Raw genomic sequence first — 21,636 nt, 5'->3', positions numbered from 1 at the left:
ATGAAGGAAGTGGTAAGAAATGAAATATTAAAGCTTCTGGAAGCAGGTATAATTTATCCTATTACTGATAGTAGATGGGTAACTCCTGTTCATTGCGTCCCTAAGAAAGGAGGTATTACCGTTGTTCCCAATGATAAGAATGAATTGATTCCACAAAGAATTGTTACAGGTTATAGAATGGTAATTGATTTTAGAAAATTAAACAAAGCTACTAGGAAAGATCATTACCCTCTACCTTTTATTGATCAAGTTCTAGAAAGGCTATCCAAACATACACACTTTTGCTTTCTAGATGGTCTTTCTCAAATACCTGTGTCACAAGAGGATGAAGAAAAAACTACTTTCACTTGCCCTTTTGGTACTTTTGCTTATAGACGTATGCCTTTTGGTTTATGCAATGCACCTGCTACCTTTCAAAGATGTATGACTGCTATATTCTCCAACTTTTGTGAAAAGATTGTTGAGGTTTTCGTGGATGATTTCTCCATTTACGGAACCTCTTTTGATGATTGCTTAAGCAACCTTGATCGAGTTTTGCAGAGATGTGAAGAAACTAATATTGTCTTGAATTGGGAGAAGTTCCACTTTGTGGTTAATGAAGGTATTGTCTTGGGGCATAAAATTTCTGAAAGTGGTATTGAAGTGGATAAAGCTAAAGTAGATGCTATTGAAAAGATGTTGTGTCCTAAAGATATCAAAGGTATAAGAAGTTTCCTTGGTCATGCTGGTTTCTATATGAGGTTTATTAAAGACTTCTAACAAATTTCTAGGCCTCTCACTAATCTTTTGCCAAAGGATGTTCCATTTGTTTTTGATGATGATTGTGTAGAAGGTTTTGAAATACTTAAGAAAGCCTTAATTTCTGCACCTATTGTTCAACCACCTGATTGGAACCTACCGTTTGAAATTATGTGTGATGCTAGTGATTATGTTGTTGGTGCTGTTCTAGGACAAAGAGTTGATAAGAAATTGAATTGTATTCATTATGCTAGTGAAACTCTAGACAGTGCTCAAAGAAATTATGCTACTACTGAAAAAGAATTTCTAGCAGTTGTATTTGCCTGTGATAAGTTCAGATCTTATATTGTTGATTCCAAAGTAACTGTTCACACCGATCATGCTGCTATTAAATACCTTATGGAAAAGAAATATGCTAAACCTGGACTCATTAGGTGGGTTCTCTTGCTATTAGAATTTGATTTACATATTATTGATAGAAAGGGTGCCAAGAACCCCATAGCAGATAACTTGTCTAGGTTAGAAAATGTTCTTGATGACCCACTACCTATTGATGATAGCTTTCCTGATGAACAATTAGCTATCATAAATGCTTCTCAGTGCTCCATGGTATGCTGATTATGCTAATTACACTATTGCTAAATTTATACAACCTAGTTTCACATACCAGCAAAACAAAAAGTTTTTCTATGATTTAAGACATTACTTTTGGGATGACCCACACCTTTACAAAGAAGGAGTAGATTGTGTTATTAGACGTTGTGTACCTGAGCATGAACACTAACAGATCCTACGCAAGTGTCACTCCGAGGCTTACGGAGGACACCATGCTGGAGATAGAACTGCACACAAGGTATTACAATCTGGTTTTTATTGGCCTACTCTCTTCAAAGATGCTTGTAAGTTTGTCTTGTCTTGTGATGAATGTCAAAGAATTGGTAACATTAGTAGACGTCAGGAAATGCCTATGAATTATTCACTTGTTATTGAACCATTTGATGTTTGGGGCTTTGATTATATGGGGCCTTTTCGTTCCTCTAATGGGTATACACATATTTTAGTTGATGTTGATAACATTACTAAGTGGGTAGTAGTCCCTATATATTTAATGACTGATGGTGGTTCACATTTTATTCATGGTGCTTTCCGTAAATTGCTTGCTAAATATGATGTCAACCATAGAATTGCATCTCCATATCATCCTCAGTTTAGTGGTCAAGTAGAATAGAGTAATAGAGAAATAAATTTGATTTTGCAAAAGACTGTCAATAGATCTTGAAAGAATTGGTCTAAGAAACTTGATCATGCATTATGGGCTTATAGAACTGCTTATAAGAACCCTATGGGCATGTCTCCGTATAAAATGGTTTATGAAAAAGCATGTCACTTACCTCTTTAACTAGAACATAAAGCTTATTGGGATATTAAAGAGCTCAACTATGATTTCAAAGTTGCCGGTGAAAAGAGTTTATTTGACATTAGCTCACTTGATGAATGGAGAACCCGAGCCTATAAAAATGCCAAGTTGTTTAAAGAAAAAGTTAAAAGATGGTATGGCAAAAGGATACAAAAGCGTGAATTTAATGTAGGTGACCATGTCTTTCTATACAACTCTCGTTTAAGATTTTTTACAGGAAAACTTCTCTCTAAATGGAAAGGCCCTTAAATCATCGAGGAGGTTTACCATTCGGGTGCCATGAAAATCAACAATGCCGAAGGCACCAACCTGAAGGTGGTAAACGGTCAAAGAATCAAACATTATATCTCAGGTACTCCCATAAATGTCAAAACCAATATAATTAATACCATAACACCGGAGGAGTACATAAGGGAGATCTACCAGAACGTTTCAGACTCCGAAAAGGAATAGGTATGTCGTATGGTAAGTAAACCAACTCCAAAACTTTTCAAATAGCAATTTTACTCTGTTTTGGAATATTTAAAAAATTAGGAAAATAAAAGTAGTCCAAAAAGTGCATGAGGAGGCGACAAGCCCTGGGGGCGCACCTACCCCCCTGGGCGCGCCTCCCTGGCTTGTGGCCACCTCGTGTGCCCTCCGGACTCCGTTTTCTTGTAGAATATTTCTTTTGGTCGGTAAAAATTCATTATATAATCTCCCAAAGGTTTTGACTACCGTACCATGGCAAAATTCTCTATTCTTGTTTCGAGCTGTTTTTCTGACAGATCTACATCGCTATGATGTCCCCAAGCGCTCCTAAGGACAAGTTCTTCGAGAAGGTCATCAACCCCTACCTTGCAGAGGTGCTAGAACACCCTCAAACCATTGAGATGCGTGAGGGGGTGCTGCACATTCGCGATGTTCAAGGGCCAAAGAAGACCAGAAGCGTGGAGACAAGGCTCGAAGCAATGGAACAGCAAGTCTTCAAGTGCCAAGGGATGGTGGAATATGGACTCAACGCCAATCACTCCATGATCACAGAATTTACCCGTGACCACAAGCTGGACGCCAAGAACATCGGGGAGGCCATCTTCAAGCTTCATGAGAAAATCGAGCATCTCTAAGCCAAGATCTATGACATGCAGAACCAAAACTGTGAGTATGAATGCAGATTTAAGAGGATGAGTTTGGCTGCAGATTTGAGGATCCCGGAGACTCGTTCATCTTTTTACGATGGTGAACCTCTGCCTTGGAAGATGGAGGACAAGCCTACAACATCATCACCTCTGAAGAAATAGATCTAAATATATGGGTATGGCCACTCCCCTTGGCAAATGCCTTGTAGCTGGGGCTCAAAACCAATTTGGACCGCCCTCGCGAACGTCGAGCCAGCACTCTTCAACCCGAAAGGCATCCGTAAAAAGCAATACGTACCACATGGGGTGATGAATGTTGTCTTCTCTTCGTCTTCTCTTGTCATGAAGATCTGGTGGTAGCCCGAGTAGGTGTCGAGGAATGATAACAGATCACACCCGGCTGTGGAGTCAACAATTTGGTCAATGCACGGCAACGGGAAGGGGTCCTTAGGACAAGCCTTATTGATATCTGTGTAGTAAATACACAACCTCCACTTCCCGTTTGCCTTGCGCACCACCACCGGATTGGCCAACCACGTCGGATGGAGCACTCCCCTCACCAAGCCTGCTACTTCCAACTTCCTGATCTCCTCTGTGATGAACTCCTGCCGTTCCAAAGCTTGCTTCCTGACCTTCTGCTTGACGGGTCGCGCATGGGGGCAGACAACAAGATGGTGCTCAATCACTTCCCAGGAACGCCGGGGATGTCGGATGCTTCCCATGCAAACACATCGACATTCGCCTACAGGAAAGTGATGAGCGCGTTTCCTATTTGCTGTCGAGGGTAGAGCTTATGGTGAAAGCCCCTCCCGTGCCATCCTCCTTGACGGACACCTTCTTCGTCTCTGGTGGCACAGCTCTGGATTTCTTGCTCTTGCCGGTGGAGCTCTCTGGCACGTCCTCGACGGTAGCACAACATTCCGAAGAGGAGCGCTTGCCGGAGTGGGTGCGAGAGGTCTTGCCAGTCTTCTTCTTCCCTCCCGGGGCTTCAGCGGCAGGAGCAAGTGCCTTGGCGGCAGCTGCTGCAACTGCTTCCCGATAGAGTAGGTCAGCGCAGATCAACGCATCCTTCTTGTCGCAGGGAACGGTGATGATGGTCATCGGCCCAGGCATCTTCAGCGTGTTGTAGGCGTAATGCGACACCGCCATAAACTTGGCTAGTGTCGGGTGGCCGAGAATCCCATTGTAGGGCAAAGGGATCTCGGCTACATCGAAGACAATCCTCTCCGTCCTGTAGTTCAACTCGCCTCCAAATGTCACGGGCAACGTGACCTTCCCCTTCGGCTGGCTCCTTCCCGGGTTGACCCCTTGAAACGTGCCCGTCTCCTCGAGGTCTCCGTCAGGAATTTGTAGCCGTTTGGTCACAACGGGTGAGATCAAGTTCAGACCGGCCCCGCCGTCAACCAGCATCTTGTTCACCTTGAGGTTAGTATCGTTGGTGAAACCAACAACGGCAAACACCCGACCGCAGTTGTGCGATCAGGGTGATACTCGGCGTAAAAATGATGGTCGTGCTGGACCACTTCAGCGGCCTTTGAGCATCGAACGATGGCTCCGCTGCTGTGATCTCACGCGCCCACTGCTTGAGATGGCAGTGAGAAGTGTGCAGCGAGGCGCCACCATCGACGCACATGGCCTCCGTAGCCTTCTGAAACTCTTGCTCGCCGGACTCGTCGTCCTCATCATGATCGTCGTCTTCCTGCTTCCTGTCGCGGCCCCAAGTGGGCCTCTCTTCTTGGCTATCCTTGCCGCGGCGACCTCCTTGGCCGCCACGCTTCTTGCCGGATCCCTCGGCACCATCCTGACCCTTCTCCTTGTCTCATACTCGGCCTTTTGCTTCTCAGCAAGCAGCTCGACTTGTCGGCAGTTCTGGAGGTCGTGGCCTTTGGTGCGATGGATCTTGCAATACTGCTTGTCGGAGCCTCCTGGCTTCTCGGCAGCCGCCAAGGCCCGGCAGGCGGCGCACCTGGCAATTTCCATGCCGGGGTCGTCTGCCTTGGCTTTTTTGGCAGCACCAGTGTCGTCGGATCCCTCGACGGCAAGCACAGTCTTGCCCTTGTGCTTCCTGTTGCGGCGCCGGCCCTTCTTTGCCGTGGCGGCAACGTCTTTGTCTGAGGAGACGGTTTGCATGCCGGCATCTTCGCCGGGGTACTTCCTTCCCTCTTCATGCCGGGCGCATCTATCGGCCAGAACATAAAGTTCGGCCACATCCTTGACCTTCTTCATCGCCAGCTCTTCACGCATCTTGCGGTTGTGCACTTTCTGATGGAACGCGCTGATCACGGCGGGAGGATGAACATCTGGGATGTTGTATTGCACCCGGCTGAACCTCTGTATGTACTTGCGCAGGTTTTCACCTTCCTTCTAGGGAATGATATGCAAATCACTTGCCTAGCCATGAGCTTGGTGGCCCCCGGTGAAGGCACCAACGAACTCATGACACAGATCCGACCAAGAAGAAATGGAATCCGTCGGCAAGTGCATCAACCAAGACATGACATTGGGTTTCAGGGCCAACGGGAAGTAATTGGCAAGCACCTTGTCGTCGCGAGCTCCAGCGGCTTGCATCGCAATGGTGTAGATGCTGAGGAACTCCGACGGGTGGGTCTTGCTGTTGTACTTCTCGCCGACATCGGGCTTGAACATACGGTGGGACGGCCACTGGAACTGCCGCAGCTCACGGGTAAAGGCCGGGCAACCCACCTCATAAGGTAGGCCGCCTGAGCCTCCCGGTGCTGGGTGGTCCATAGCGGGCCCCGCCCGCCTATCTGCCTGGTGGCGTGTATCGCGCCGGCGCTCGATGGTGGTTCGAGCGTCTTCATGGGCTCTCTCCCGAAGAACTTGGCGCTGGTCGCGGCGGGTCCGTGGGTCGGACGACACTATGGAAATGTTATTACAAGCGTCATCACGATGGATCGACACCCGCGGTGGCTGGCGTGGAGGAGGAGAGTGCACCATGGCCGCAGCACCTCCGGCCCCTCCACCGCTGTTATGCGGTGGTTCGACGGTGCGCCGGCCTGAGGGCCCCGCTGGCCGTGGCTCGTCTTGGTTGGCGATGCCGACAAGGCCCCGGATGGTGGCCCTCCACTCATCGAGCTTTTCCGCAGCAGGAGGGAAGTCGAGGAGTAGCTGCGCGCGCGCCAAAGCTTCTGCTGGCATGGGTGGCGGCGAGAGCTGCGTGGACCGTGGCACGCTTTGACTTCTAACCACGTTAGAAGGAGCTCTATCACGGCCCAGCGGATGCGCGCCATTTTCGCCAGCACTTCAGCGGGCATGCTGGCATCCTTTGTCCCGCAGATGATGCACATGACTCTTCCCACGGCGGCGTCCGGGGTCTCCAGGGTGGTGGCGCTGCTTGTCGCGCGCACCCGGGGAAGAGCGCGCTGTGGGTGCCGGCGTAGGCGTCTTGGAGGTTGCTCTGCCGCCTATAGGGGGCACAACGACACCCCTGGAGGGCCCCCCGCCGCCTGCGGGGGGGGGGGGGGAGGCAGCCCTGTCTTTGGACTTGGTGATGTGTAGTCCGTCGTCTGGCGCACGAACGACGCCACTCGCCAGGCTCTGACTGCTAGAGCGATGCTGGTGCTCGCGAGCCGCGGCTCGCGTTCTGTCCGCGGCCAGCCCGCTGCTCGTCCGCACTGGCACGGGCCATTCGGCTCCCGAGGAGCCGATCGCCCTGATCGTCTTCTTCTTGGGAGCCATGGCGATGAAGGACTGCTAGGCTAACTGCTAGACCAGATTCTCACAACTGCGCCCCTACCTGGCGCGCCAAAGATGTCGGGGGAAACGACACCTATGGGATCACTGGAATCCCTTCTACGTTCAGCGAGCGTGGGGTTGTGAGAAGAGCAGGTTTAGGAGCTAGCACGAAGATCGTTTACCCATGTTCGGTCCGCGAGGATGCGTAATACTCTAGTCCTGCTTTGGTGTGTATTTCAGAGTGTTCTTGAACTCTCGAACTAGCTATAGAGGATGCGCTGTTCCAAAGAGCCGAATCCTTCTCCAGTATGCCTCGGGCCTCCTTTTATAGTCGAAAAGGGGTTGCCACAGTGGCACACAGGAGGTGGAAAGGTGTACAGTGCGCGAGCTTATCGCCCGGCATTACGGGACAAAGCGCATTAAATGCATCGCTTAGGTGTCCCCTTGTTTTATCGGGGACGGGAACGAGGCCCGTCCCATCCGTCACCGCTCCGCCTTGCTTAGACACGCGCCCGAGCCAGCGATGTTGTGCGGTGCCACGTAGGCAAGCAGGCAGCTGAGGTGGCGCGGTGGTAGGGCCTGCATGAAGATCTGCATGCCACCACGCATGTGCTTGCTGGTCGGTGTAGAGGCCGCCCGTCACCACGCAGGTGCCTGCCCAACTGGGTGAGCTAGTAGCTGCATGGGAACGGCGGTGGTATCTTGGCAGATATGGGCCTGGCTGCGGCCCCGCTGGTGTCCTCGGCAAGGGTGTTGTCGGGGCCCCGACAAGGGTCTTGCCGTGGCGTCGTGGTCGTCCCCGGCAAGGATCTTGTCGGGGGTCTTGTGGATTTCCTCGGCAAGGATCCCGCTGAGGGTCGTCGTCTTTTGGTCCTCATCTGATCTCGTGTGTTTATGATCTTGACAAAGATCTGCATGCCACCACCGAGGTGCCTCCCGAGCCTTGGTTCCAACATAGTCGTTGGCGGCGTTTGGAATTCTTGGGCTCGAGGGTGGCTCGCTCTGCTGGTACTGGGCAAGTTGCCCCGGCAAGGCTCTTGCCAGGGCCGCGGAGGCCGCCCCGGCAAGGGCCTTGCCGGGGGAGTCCACCTCGCCCTCTGGCTCTTTGGTGTTCTTGGTCTTGGCATTGTTTTTGTTGGCCTTGTGCTTTGGTTCCCCTCCGGCTTCCCTCCTCTGCCTTGTTAAGTGTGGCCGCGGGCGCGGCTCTGACTGCCCGTGCACAAGTAAAGGGGTCAAAAGGAGAGCCCCTACTTTTGTACACCGACACGATCTATGCCAACTCAACAAACACCATCGGAGACACCTGTAGAGCATCTTTATAATCACCCAGTTAGGTTGTGACTTTTGACAGGACACTAAGTGTTCCTCCGATATTCGGGAGTTGCATAATCTCATAGTCATAGGAACATGTATAAGTCATGAAGAAAGCAATAGCAATAAACTAAACGATCATAGTGAGCTAACGGATGGGTCTTGTCCATCACATCATTCTCCTAATGATGTGATACCGTTCGTCAAATCACAACACATGTCTATGGTCAAGAAACTTAACCATCTTTGATTAACGAGCTAGTCTAGTAGAGTCATACTAGGGACACTTTGTTTTGTCTATGTATTGACACATGTATCAAGTTTCCGGTTAATACAATTCTAGCATGAATAATAAACGTTTATCATGATATAAGGAAATAAATAATAACTTTATTATTGCCTCTAGGGCATATTTCCTTCAATCTCCCACTTGCACTAGAGTCAATAATCTAGTTCACATCGCCATGTGATTTAACACCAATAGTTCACATCACCATGTGATTAACACCCATAGTTCATATCACCATGTGACCAACTCTCAAAGGGTTTACTAGAGTTAGTAATCTAGTTCACATCACCATGTGATTAACACCCAAAGAGTACTAAGGTGTGATCATGTTTTGCTTGTGAGATAAGTTTAGTCAACGGGTCGGTCATATTCAGACCCGTATGTATTTTGCAAATTTCTATGTCAACAATGCTCTGCACGGAGCTACTCTAGCTAATTGCTCCCACTTTCAATATGTATCCAGATTGAGACTTTAGAGTCATCTGGATCAGTGTCAAAACTTGCATCAACGTAACCCTTTACGACGAAACTTTTGTCACCTCCATAATCGAGAAACATATCCTTATTCCACTAAGGATAATTTTGACTGCTGTCCAGTGATCTACTCCTAGATCACTATTACACTCCCTTGCCAAACTCAGTGTAGGGTATACAATAGATCTGGTACACATCATGGCATACTTTATAGAACCTATGGCTGAGGCATAGGAAATGACTTTCATTCTCTGTCTATCTTCTGTCGTGGTCGGGCTTTGAGTCTTACCCAATTTCACAACTTGCAATACAGGAATGAACTCCTTCTTCGACTGTTCCATTTTCAACTACTTCAAAAAATTGTCAAGGTATGTACTCATTGAAAAAACTTATCAAGCGTCTTGATCTATCTCTATAGATCTTGATGCTCAATATGTAAGAAGGTTCATCGAGATCTTTCTTTGAAAAAATCCTTTCAAACACTCCTTTTATGCTTTCCAGAAAATTCTACATCATTTCCGATCAAAATATGTCATTCACATATACTTATCAGAAAGGTTGTAGTGCTCCCACTCACTTTCTTGTAAATACAGGCTTCATCGCAAGTCTGTATAAAACTATATGCTTTGATCAACTCATCAAAGCGTATATTCCAACTCTGAGATTCTTTGCACCAGTCCATGGATGGATCGCTGGAGCTTGCACATTTTGTTAGCACCTTTAGGATTGACAAAACCTTCTGGTTGCATCATATACAACTTTTCTTTAATAAATCCATTAAAGAATGCAGTTTTGTTTATCCATTTGCCAGATTTCATAAAATGCGGCAATTGCTAACATGATTTGGACAGACTTAAGCATCGCTACGAATGAGAAAAACTCATCGTAGTCAACACCTTGAACTTGTCGAAAACCTTTCGTGACAAGTCGAGTGAGGGAGTCCTGGATTAAGGGATCCTCAGGCGTCCGGCCTGTTAGCCATGGGCCGGACTAATGGGCTGCAAAGATACAAAGACCGAAGTATCTACCCGTGTCCGGATGGGACTCTCCTTGGCGTGGAAGGCAAGCTTGGCGATCAAATATGTAGATTCCTTTCTCTGTAACGACCTTGTGTAACCCTAGATCCTCCCGGTGTCCATATAAACCGGAGGACTTAGTCCCGAGGGGAGAGACTCATTACCATAGTCATACAGGCTAGACTTCTAGGGTTTAGCCATTACGATCTCGTGGTAGATCAACTCTTGTAATACTCATATTCATCAAGATCAATCAAGCAGGAAGTAGGTTATTACCTCCATAGAGAGGGCCCAAACCTGGGTAAACATTGTGTCCCCCGTCTCCTGTTACCATCGACCTTAGACGCACAGTTCGGGACCCCCTACCCGAGATCCGCCGCCGGAGCTTTCGTCTTTAAACGAACTCCTCGACCGCATCACCGCCCTGGGGGTCGCTACACACTACGATCGAATTGGGCTTAAACCCGATCACAGAGAAATCAAATCTCCGCCGACCACCCACCAGATAGCGGTAGTCTAGGAGCGGGACGACAACTCTTCCTCCATACTAAGGACGGACTATGTCTGGATCTCCAATCTCAAAGAACCGGACACCCACCTGCGAGGAGATGCATCCTGCCCTCCGGACGTAGAATCGGACGGCGGGCCCAAGAAATCAGTGGATATACCGGAGCCCGATCTGTTAAATTCGGACAACCTTCAGATTCTGGATCTAAAATTGGGTCAGGGTTCGGATTTAAAACCATCCACCCACCCAAATATAAGTGCTCTCATGAGCATAGAACAGCAGTCTCAGGAAACGGTCCACCACTTCTGGGCCAGATTCCTTCTTGTCAAAGACAAGATTAAAGATAGTCGCGACGAGGAAGCAATCTCAGCGTTCCGAAGCAATTGCATGGACAAAGGAATCCTCAACGCCATCAACCGCCGTCGCATATTACACTTTGTTGACCTGGTAACTATCGTACAAAAGTACAGCGCAATGGAAAGCGCTTGGAAAAATCAGGCAGCCCGTTGGGAACCATCGGTCCACACTCAACCCCTCGTTGAGGCAAACAGGGTGCACCCTCGTGGCACGCCCGGCCCAATAGTAAAGAAATACAAATCCTCCACGGGGCGTGGAGCCGTTCTGGAAGGATGGCTCGATGGCCCATGCAAAATACACGCAACACCGGATAACATACCAACCCACAGTCTTAGAGCATGTTCGATACTCCGGCAAGTGGCCAAGAGCGGTGAAGATATCCTCACCAAGAATACACCAGAATAACACCCCTAGAAGGGGACGACCCCAAAGTACTGACGATCGTCGAGACATTCGCTTCAAACAATAGGCGCAAAAGGGCACTCCACCAACTCGCTGAAGTCTGCGAAATCACAAAAATAAACCCTTGGAACGACACGGCTATAACTTTTAATGCCAGCGACGAACCAAAATACAGGACAGTCTGAGCACCAGCCGCCTTGGTCCTCAGTCCAATCGTGGACGGCTTTCGGCTCACCAAGGTTCTCATGGACGGCGGCAGCGGACTGAACCTCATTTATGAGGACACACTCCATAAAATGGAAATAGACAAGAGCCGCATTGAGCAAAGCAGCACGACCTTCCGAGGAATCATTCCCAGTCGGGAGGCACGGTGTGCGGGAAAAATCACACTTGACGTGGTATTCGGTACGCTGAAGAATTATCGGTCCGAAGAGATAACCTTCCAAGTGGCCCCTTTCAACAGCGGATATCACGCCCTCTTGGGGCGAGATGCATTTACATGCTTCCAAGCTATACCTCATTACGGATACATGAAGCTTAAGATGCCCAGCCCCAACGGCACAATCACTCTCGCCAGTGATCCGGACATAGCACTCCGCGCCGAGAATAAAACCGCATCCCTCTCCCTTGAGGCATTATCTGAAGCCCTCGCGGCCGAAGAGTTAACCACACTACGCTCCACGGTGGACAGGGACGATGTGATCCTAGAAAAACGACCCAAATCCACCTCCATCAAGCTGGCAGAGCAAATAGTCAAATTCCAGGTCCATCCAACAGACCCCAACAAGACAGCATCTATCGGGGCACAACTCGAGCCAACGATCGATGCCCCGCTACGAGAGTTCCTGCATGAAAACTGGGACATATTTGCCTGGCACCCTTCTGACATGCCAGGAATCCCACACAGGCTAGCCGAACACAACCTCAATATCTTAAAGGGATATAAACCGGTCAAACAAACACTGCGGCCTTTTTCCGAACCCAAACGACAAGCTATGGGAGAAGAGCTAGCCAAGTTACTCGAAGCCGGATTCATCAGAGAAATAAAACACCCAGACTAGCTAGCAAACCTGGTGATGGTACCCGAGAAGGATAAATCATGGCGCCTATGTATCGATTTCAAAGACCTCAACAAGGCTTGCCCCAAGGATTCCTTGCCCCTCCCCCAGATTGATCAGATCATTGATGCTACCGCAGGACACAACTCGCTGTGTTTTCTCGACGCATACTCCGGATACCATCAGATCAAGATGAAGGAGTCTGATCAAACTTCAACGGCATTCATTACCCTATATGGGCCGTTCTGCTTCAACACTATGCCTTTCCGGCTCAAAAACGCTGGCGCCACTTACTAACGCATGATCCAAACATGCCTGGAAAAGCATATTGGCAAGATAGTAGAAGCATATGTGGACGACCTCGTCATTAAGACCAGGCACGTCGAGTCGCTAATAGACGATTTACGTCTTACATTCAACAACCTCCGTGCATACGACACTAAGCTCAATCCAGAAAAGTGTGTTTTCGGCGTCCCCGCCGGAAAACTACTGGGCTTCATTGTTTCCAGCAGAGGGATCGAAGCAAATCCAGCCAAAATCCGAGCTTTGTCGCAATTGGCTACACCAATAGACCTTAAACAGGTCCAAAAACTGGCCGAATGTGTGGCAGCGTTAAGCCGCTTTATCTCCAGATTGGGAGAAAAGGCATTGCCACTGTACCACCTACTCCGGCGCACCGATCACTTCGAGTGGACGGATGCTGCAACGGCCGGACTAGAAGAAATAAAAGCCCTCCTAGCGAGCAACCCAATCCTGGCCGCGCCAGACGTCGGTGAACCCATGCTATTATACATATCGGCCACACACCAGGTGGTGAGCGCCGTGCTCGTTGTTGAGCGAGAGCAGGTCGGACACAAGTTCCTGCTTCAGAAGCTGGCATATTACTTATCCACTGTTCTCACACCATGCAAATCCCTATACCCCCATTATCAGAAGATAGCATGCGCAGTCTTCATGGCATCCCGGAAGATACGGCACGATTTTCAAGAGTGTTCGATCACGGTGGCTTCCGAAGTACCACTCAATGATATAATAAACAACCGCGATGCTACGGGCCGGATTGCCAAATGGGACATTGAGCTCCTTCCATTCAACATAACATACAAACCACGTCGAGCCATTAAATCCCAAGTATTGGCGGACTTCATCGCCGAACGGACAGAGGCCGAACTCCCTAAGGAGTACAGCACATATTCCAACTGGGTCTGTATTTCGATGGCTCCAAAATGCTGGCAGGATTAGGAGCGGGTGTCTTTTTAACGTCCCCCACTCGAGATGCAGTCCAGTACGCACTACAAATATTATATACAGACTCCAACAACGCAGCCGAATATGAGGCCTTATTACATGGTCTTCGGATGGCCGTCTCCATGGGCATACAACGCCTAGAAGTGCGCGGGGACTCAAAGCTCGCAATATCTCAAATAAATGGAGATTTTGATGCCAAAGATCCAAAAATGGTGGCTTATCGCAGTGCCGTCCTGAAAATGTCGGCTCGGTTCGAGGGAATCGAGTTTCGTCATGTGGCTCGAGAAAGTAATCAAGCGGCGGACGTCCTCGCTCGCATCGGCGCCAAGCACGACCCCGTACCACCTAACATCTTTCTGGAAAGGCTTTTTAAGCCATCCATGGTGTGGCAAGGGGAAAGCGGCTACGCTAGTCCGGATCCGAACACAATCCCAGATTCCGAACACACCGATATCATCGGGGGCTCACCCACCGAAATAACACCGTCGGCTCATCTCATTAAGGCAGTCATTGCCCCATGGACCGAACCCTTCTTGGCCTACCTTAATAGGAAAGAACTCCATGAGGATCAGAATGAGGCCCGCCGCATTGTCAAGTGTTCGAAGGCCTACAAGGTTCACGACAGAGAGCTCTACAAGAAAAGCGCTACCGGAGTCCTTCAAAGATGTATCTCTGAGGAAGAGGGGCGGAAGCTCCTGGCGGAAATTCATGCAGGCCTCGGCAGTCACCAGGCCGCAGCTCGGGCCCTTGTTAGCAAGGCCTTCCGTACAGGTTTTTATTGGCCGACGGCCCGAGCAGACGCACAGGACCATGTCCAATGTTGCGTCGGATGCCAGCTTTTCGCCAACCAGAGCCATATGCCACCCACCGCTCTGCAAACAATCCCCATCACCTGGCCTTTTGCGGTCTGGGGGCTTGATATGGTCGGACCCCTTAAAGGAGGAAGCCATAAGAAAACATATCTGCTGGTCATGGTGGATAAATTCACTAAATGGATAGAGGCCAAACCAGTTAAAACGGCCGAGGCCGGACCAGATAGACTTCATATCCGGCGTTGTACACCGTTATGGTGTCCCACATAGCATCATCACCCATAACGGCTCCAACTTCACAGCCGATGAGGTGAAGAATTGGTGCGCCAATCTGGGCATTAAACTTGATTACGCCTCCGTCTATCACCCGCAAACAAATGGCCAAGTCGAATGGGCCAATGGTCTTATTATGAGCGGCATCAAACCCAGGCTGGTGCGATCTTTGAAGGAATCAGACAAGCACTGGGTTGAGGAGCTCGACTCTGTACTCTGGGGGCTGCGGACCACGCCCAATCGTACTACCGGATACACAATTTTCTTTATGGTGTACGGCGCAGAAGCAGTACTACCCTGCGACATTATTGATGACTCACCTCGAGTGCGCATGTACGAAGAGAGAGAGGCCGAGCTCGATCGGCAGGACAGCCTAGACGCCCTGGAGGAGGAGCGCGACGTTGCAAAAGCCCGTTCGACATTTTATCAACAACAGGCCCGCAGATATAAAAGTAGGGAGGTACGGGCCAAGACTTACAACATTGGCGAACTCGTTCTACGCTTGCCGGAGAATAAAAAGGACAAACTCAAGCCCAAATGGGAGGGTCCCTTCATCATCGATGAAGTTCTCACCAAAGGAGCGTACCGCTTGCGTGATGCGTCAGACAATCGCCTAGAGCCGAACCCCTGGAACGCGGCCAGACTCCGAAGATTCTATGCCTAGCGCCGAACTCTTGGGTTCGTCTCCTTCCCCTTTGTTGTTTCCTTCGTTTTTTCTCTCTTTTCGCTTTTTCTCTTTAGCTTTAAAGCTTTCGTGCGGTTCGACCGCGCACCCCTGATGCACATCTTCACACATGCACGTCCATCATACATGGGGGCTTCTTGAACAGAAGCTTGCTCTTATTATTTTCCGAGCATCAAGCTCATCACATATGCGTTTTTCCATATGTCCCTTTTCTTCGCCATTAGATGCATCGATATGACTTAAGTTTTGGCCAAGCTGGGTTGCCTGGCTCCTGTGCTTATGCCCTACGTTCCTGTTAGTTCGGCTAGGGCATAAAGGGAGCACCTTTGCGATTGTTACTGCCGGTTCATCCGGATGTGTACCTCAGACTGGGTGAAGCCGAAAGCTAGCATTCTTAAGGGAATATTCGGTCGGTGGATTAAAGATGTTTTTTGCATTTACTACATTGTGAACCCCCAGAAGTTAAAACATACTGCGATTTTTCAATCACAGTTCGGACATGCGCATCAACGCATGCACACCCAGGCAAAGGAACCCTTAACGGACTATTCTCTCTGGAAGATGTTTCTTACAATATTAATGTAATATAACATAACTAGCCAGATACAACTTGTCTGTTCAAACAACTATGACCCCTACACCTGGTTTCCAAGCATACACCGGTCTATTCGGCCGCACAGGTATTCGGAAACACTCTGCACCTTCGAGTCCGGAGGTCGAAGCAAAAAGGTCTGCCATGACAATAGTTTTACAATTCAGCTAGAAGGAAAATACATAGTCACTTGGACTCAAACATTTCCTCCTCTATACCGTCCAGCAGGCTATCTAACTTACAATCCTGCTGGGAATACTTGGCGGCTACTTTTACTTGGTCATATACCAAACTAACGGGAACTTGTTTCCCATCTGACCCTAGAGGTCTGACCCGAGCCATTTGATTCGGATCAAGCTTGGTGTACCGTGTTTTCACCATGGGCCAGGCCTCTCGCGCACCTTCCCGGCAGGTCGATATTTTCCACAATCGAAAGCGCCGCCGTGCTCCCTTGAATAGCTCCAGGAGCTCCTCCATCTTCCCTGGAGGAGAGGCAGATGGCCACAAGGCCTTGGCAACGCTTCGCATCGCCTGCCGAGCTTGCCCATGCATGCACGGCAGCTCTTGTAGCAGATCGCCCGAGAATCCAGACATCTCCTCTTCGGGACGACCGGTCAGCATACCTGCAGACATAACTCTGTCAGTCCCTGTTATGTCCGAATTTACTATAAGGTATAGTTTGATCACATACTGAATATGCCGCCTGGCAGCCTTTTGTTCTCCTTTACAGAGTCGGCCAACTGGGCCCGCACATCTTTCAGTTCTTCGCCCAGCTGGGTGTTTGAATCTTGGAGTTTGTTTTTCTCCTGTCTAACTCGGGCCAGCACCCGCTCGCCTGTGACATGTAGTCTTTTCGCCTCTTCCTCCTCCAGTTGATCTGACGATCCTGTTATGCGATAAGCCGTAGTATTAACACAGCTGCTATACAATTACTATTTCTCGATGCAGGGAAATATTACCCGCCGACGCCTTCTTCGATTTCTCCAGTTCGGCGGTAACTGCAGTTAACTGTGTCCGGCACTTGTCTAGCTCTTGGGCTAGCAGGTCATTCTTCGTAGCAAGAACCTGATCATACAGCGATCCTCAAATCAGTTGTCCCAACTACTTTAAGTCTCGGGGGCTACTGGCATATGATTATCATATTCGGACACAGTAAATTTACCTGCGCATCTTTTAAATGCTGCTTTGTGGCTCAGCTAAGCCCATCTCGAGCACCTCGGATGTAGGCATCAGCCGAGCTGAAGGCATTAAAAGCCTCTTCCGAGAAGCGGGGGTCTCGTAAAATGGCCCTCCGGCGCCGGTGATTCATGGCGCTCTCCACTTCCGAGTTGGTGACGGACATATCTTCCGAGCCCTCAGCGGAAGGACAGTCCAGCACCACTCCCATATCGGCCCCCGACTCCTCGGCTGGGGCCGGATCCCGGCTGTCGGGAGTATAATGGGCCGGATCCCCGGACACAGTCCGGCGAACTCTTTTCCCGATACAGGACAAACATGAAAGTCACAGTTGGATGCGACTATTAAACAAAAAAATAATTGCGAACTCGTACCTCTTTGATGAGTGTCTGACCGTGTCTTCGTTCGCCTTCCTCTTTGAAGGCTTGCCCGGTACGAGAGCCGCTCTCTTCGGAATCGCTCTTGGAGTGGCATGGCGCGTCGAGCGCCTCCCCTTTGAAGCACAAGACAGTGCGGTGGGTGAGGTAGAACGGGGGAACCCTCTCGGGTGAGATGTCTCCTGGTTACTTACGTGGGAGGCAGGAAGAAGACCAGGGTAGTCGGTGGTGATGGCCACCTCTGTGCCATCATAGCTCGCTTGGTAAAACACCCCGTCCTCAAGCACTACGAATATGTCTGGATCCTCTTGGAATCCAGGGTCAAGGTCCCGGTTATGGCCCTCGGGCTGCGGGGCGGGGCTGTGAAGCCCTTTGGAAATCTTGCGCCAGTTCTGTTATAAACGGACGAGTTAATGTTCGTGATAAGTGGTTCGGGGAGTGGAATGAGTAGATGAGAGGAGTTGGGGCTTACCCAGCTAGGAGGACTATCATGGAATATCCATCTCTGTGCTTGATATGCAAGAACTCCTCTTCCTCCCCTTTGAACAGTTCGGCCAATATTTTGGGCAAAGCGGCGGGGGTGTCCGGACCCTTCCTGCCGCAGCGGGAGGGGTCGTCCTCACCATTGTAGTGCCACATCGGAAGCCCCCTGTACTGGATTGGCTGAACCCCCCGAACTATGGAGGTCGCCATCACTTCTACTATTGATAATCCGGACTGAGCGAGCATTCTTATCCTGCTCAGGAGTTGATGAACATCTGCACTATCTTCCTCCTCGAGGCTCCGAGGGCGCCAGCTGTGGCGTTTCTTCAAAGGAACGCTTGTGAACTCAGGGAGACCCCTCCGGACTGGGTCCGGGAGTGTGACGTCCTCAATATAGAACCATTTAGAAGGCCACTCTTCGGATGCCTTCTTCGGTGTGCCGGATAGGTATCCGGTCTCGGCGATGCGCCATATTTTGGCTCCGCTCGCTTCAAATATTGATCCCTCGTGGTTGCGCGGGACGAGACAGAATAACTTCCTCCACAATTCAAAATGGGCCTCACAACCCAAGAATAGCTCGCAAAGGGCGACGTAACCTGCGATATGCAGGATGGAGGCCGGAGTGAAGTTGTGCAGTTAGAGGCCATAGTACTCCAGAAGCCCTCTGAGGAACAGATGAATTGGAAACCCGACGCCTCTTAACAGATAGGGGACGAAACACACTCGTTCTCCCTCGGGTGGACTGGGAAAATTCTCCGCCTGGGCCTCGTCGTTGAAGGAGGTCAACCTTGCCCGAACGGGGACCAAATCCGCAGGAGGAAGAAATCCTTGCGTTTGTAGCTTCTCCAGCTGACTATGGGGAACGGAGCACCTCTCCCACTCTCCTTTTTTTGGGCCGCAGGGACGGGAGGAGGAGCTGGGAGTGCTAGCCATGTTGAGTGGTCTCTCTTAGCAATCTCTGAGAATTTTTTCCGCGTGGTGCCAAATGAATCTGAGATCCAATCTCTTTAAATAGACATTCTTCCTCGCCCAGCCGGGGTGTTATTTGTAAAAATACCCTGACCTCTCGCATTCACTCGACACGTGGAGGCTGGAGTTGTTGATACACGGAAGCCGAGGGGTACGACCTTAAATGCGAGGCCGAATACACTACTTTGAAGTCATCGGAGTAGGAACCCGCCTTGCAATGCCGAAGACAATCTGCGCGCCGGACACCTCGTCATTGAAGTCTGGTTCGGCGGCTACTGAGGGAGTCCTTGATTAAGGGGTCCTCGGGCGTCCGGCCTATTAGCCATGGGCCGGACTGATGGGCTGCGAAGATACAAAGACCGAAGACTCTACCCGTGTCCGAATGGGACTCTCCTTGGCGTGGAAGGCAAGCTTGGCGATCAAATATGTAGATTCCTTTCTCTGTAACTGACCTTGTGTAACCCTAGATCCTCCCGGTGTCTATATAAACCGGAGGACTTAGTCCGAAGGGGAGAGACTCATTACCATAGTCATACAGGCTAGACTTCTAGGGTTTTGCCATTACGATCTCGTGTTAGATCAACTCTTGTAATACTCATATTCATCAAGATCAATCAAGCAGGAAGTAGGTATTACCTTCATAGAGAGGGCCCGAACCTGGGTAAACATTGTGTCCCCCGTCTCCTGTTACCATCGACCTTAGACGCACAGTTCGGGACCCCCTACCTGAGATCCGCCGGTTTTGACACCGACATCGAGCTTTGTAGATAGTAACACTACCATCAGCATCCGTCTTCCTCTTGAAGATCCATTTATTCTGAATGGCTTGCCGATCAACGGTCAAGTCAACCAAAGTCCATACTTTGTTCTCATACATGGATCCCATCTCAGATTTTATGGCCTCAAGCCATTTCACGGAATCTGGGCTCATCATCACTTCCTCATAGTTTGTAGGTTCGTCATGGTCTAGTAACATGACTTCCAGAATAAAATTACCGTACCACTCTAGTGCGGACCGTACTCTGGTTGACTTACAAGGTTCAGTAGTAACTTGATCTGAAGTTTCATGATCATCATCATTAGCTTCCTCACTGATTGATGTAAGAATCACTGGAACTGATTTCTATGACGTACTACTTTCCAACTCGGGAGAAGGTACAATTACCTCATCAAGTTCTACTTTCCTCCCACCCACTTCTTTCGAGAGAAACTCCTTCTCTAGAAAGAATCCATTCTTAGCAACAAACATCTTGCCTTCAGATATGTGATAGAAGGTGTACCCAACATTTTCTTTTGGGTATCCTATGAAGACGCACTTCTCCGATTTGGGTTCGAGCTTATCAGGTTGAAACCTTTTCACATAAGCATCGCAACCCCAAACTTTAAGAAACAACAGCTTAGGTTTCTAGCCAAACCATAGTTCATACGGTGTCGTCTCAATGGATTAGACGGTGCCCTATTTAACATGAATGTAGCTGTCTCTAATGCATAACCCCAAAACGATAGTGGTAAATCGGTAAGAGACATCATAGATTGCACTATATCCAATAAAGTACGGTTATGACGTTCGGACACACTATTATGCTGTGGTGTTCCAGGTGGCATGAATTTGTGAAACTATTCCACATTGTTTTAGTTGAAGACCAAACTCGTAACTCAAATATTCGTCTCTGCGATCAGATCGTAGAAACTTTATTTTCTTGTTACGATGATTTTCCACTTCACTCTGAAATTCTTTAAACTTTTCAAATGTTTTAGACTTATGATTCATCAAGTAGATATACCCATATATGCTCAAATCATCTGTGAAGGTCAGAAAATAACGATACCCGCCGTGAGCCTCAACACTCATCGGACCAGATACATCAGTATGTATTATTTCCAATAAGTCAGTTGCTCGCTCCATTGTTCCAGAGAACGGAGTCTTAGTCATCTTGCCCATGAGGCATGGTTCGCAAGCATCAAGTGATTCCAAAAGCCCATCTGCATGGAGTTTTTCCATGCGCTTTACACCAATATGACCTAAACGGCAGTGCCACAAATAAGTTGCACTATCATTATTAACTTTGCATCTTTTGGCATCAATATTATGAATATGTGTATTAGTACGATCGAGATTCAATAAACCATTTATATTGAGTGTATGACCATAGAAGGTTTTATTCATGTAAATAGAACAACAATTATTCTTTGACTTGAATAACCGTATTGCAATAAACATGATCCAATCATATTCATGCTCAACGCAAACACCAAATAACATTTATTTTAGGTTCAACACTAATCCCGAAGGTAAAGGGAGTGTGTGATGGTGATCTTGTCAACCTTTGAGTCACTTCCAACACAAATCATCACCTCGCCCTTAACTAGTCTCTGTTTATTTTGCAACTCCCGTTTCGAGTTACTACTCTTAGCAACTGAACCAGTATCAAATACCGAGGTGTTGCTATAAACACTATTAAAGTACACATTAATAACATGTATATCCAATATACCTTTGTTCACCTTGCCATCCTTCTTATCCGCCAAGTATCTAGGGCAGTTCCACTTCCAGTGACCATTTCCTTTGCAGTAGAAACACTTAGTTTCAGGCTTGGGTCTAGCTTTGGGCTTCTTCATGTGAGTGGCAATTTGCTT

Source organism: Aegilops tauschii, chromosome 1 (assembly GCF_002575655.3).
Source record: "Aegilops tauschii subsp. strangulata cultivar AL8/78 chromosome 1, Aet v6.0, whole genome shotgun sequence".
Taxonomy (NCBI): domain Eukaryota; kingdom Viridiplantae; phylum Streptophyta; class Magnoliopsida; order Poales; family Poaceae; genus Aegilops; species Aegilops tauschii.
The sequence above is the reverse complement of the archived record's forward strand: the minus strand, read 5'-3'. Positions refer to the sequence as shown.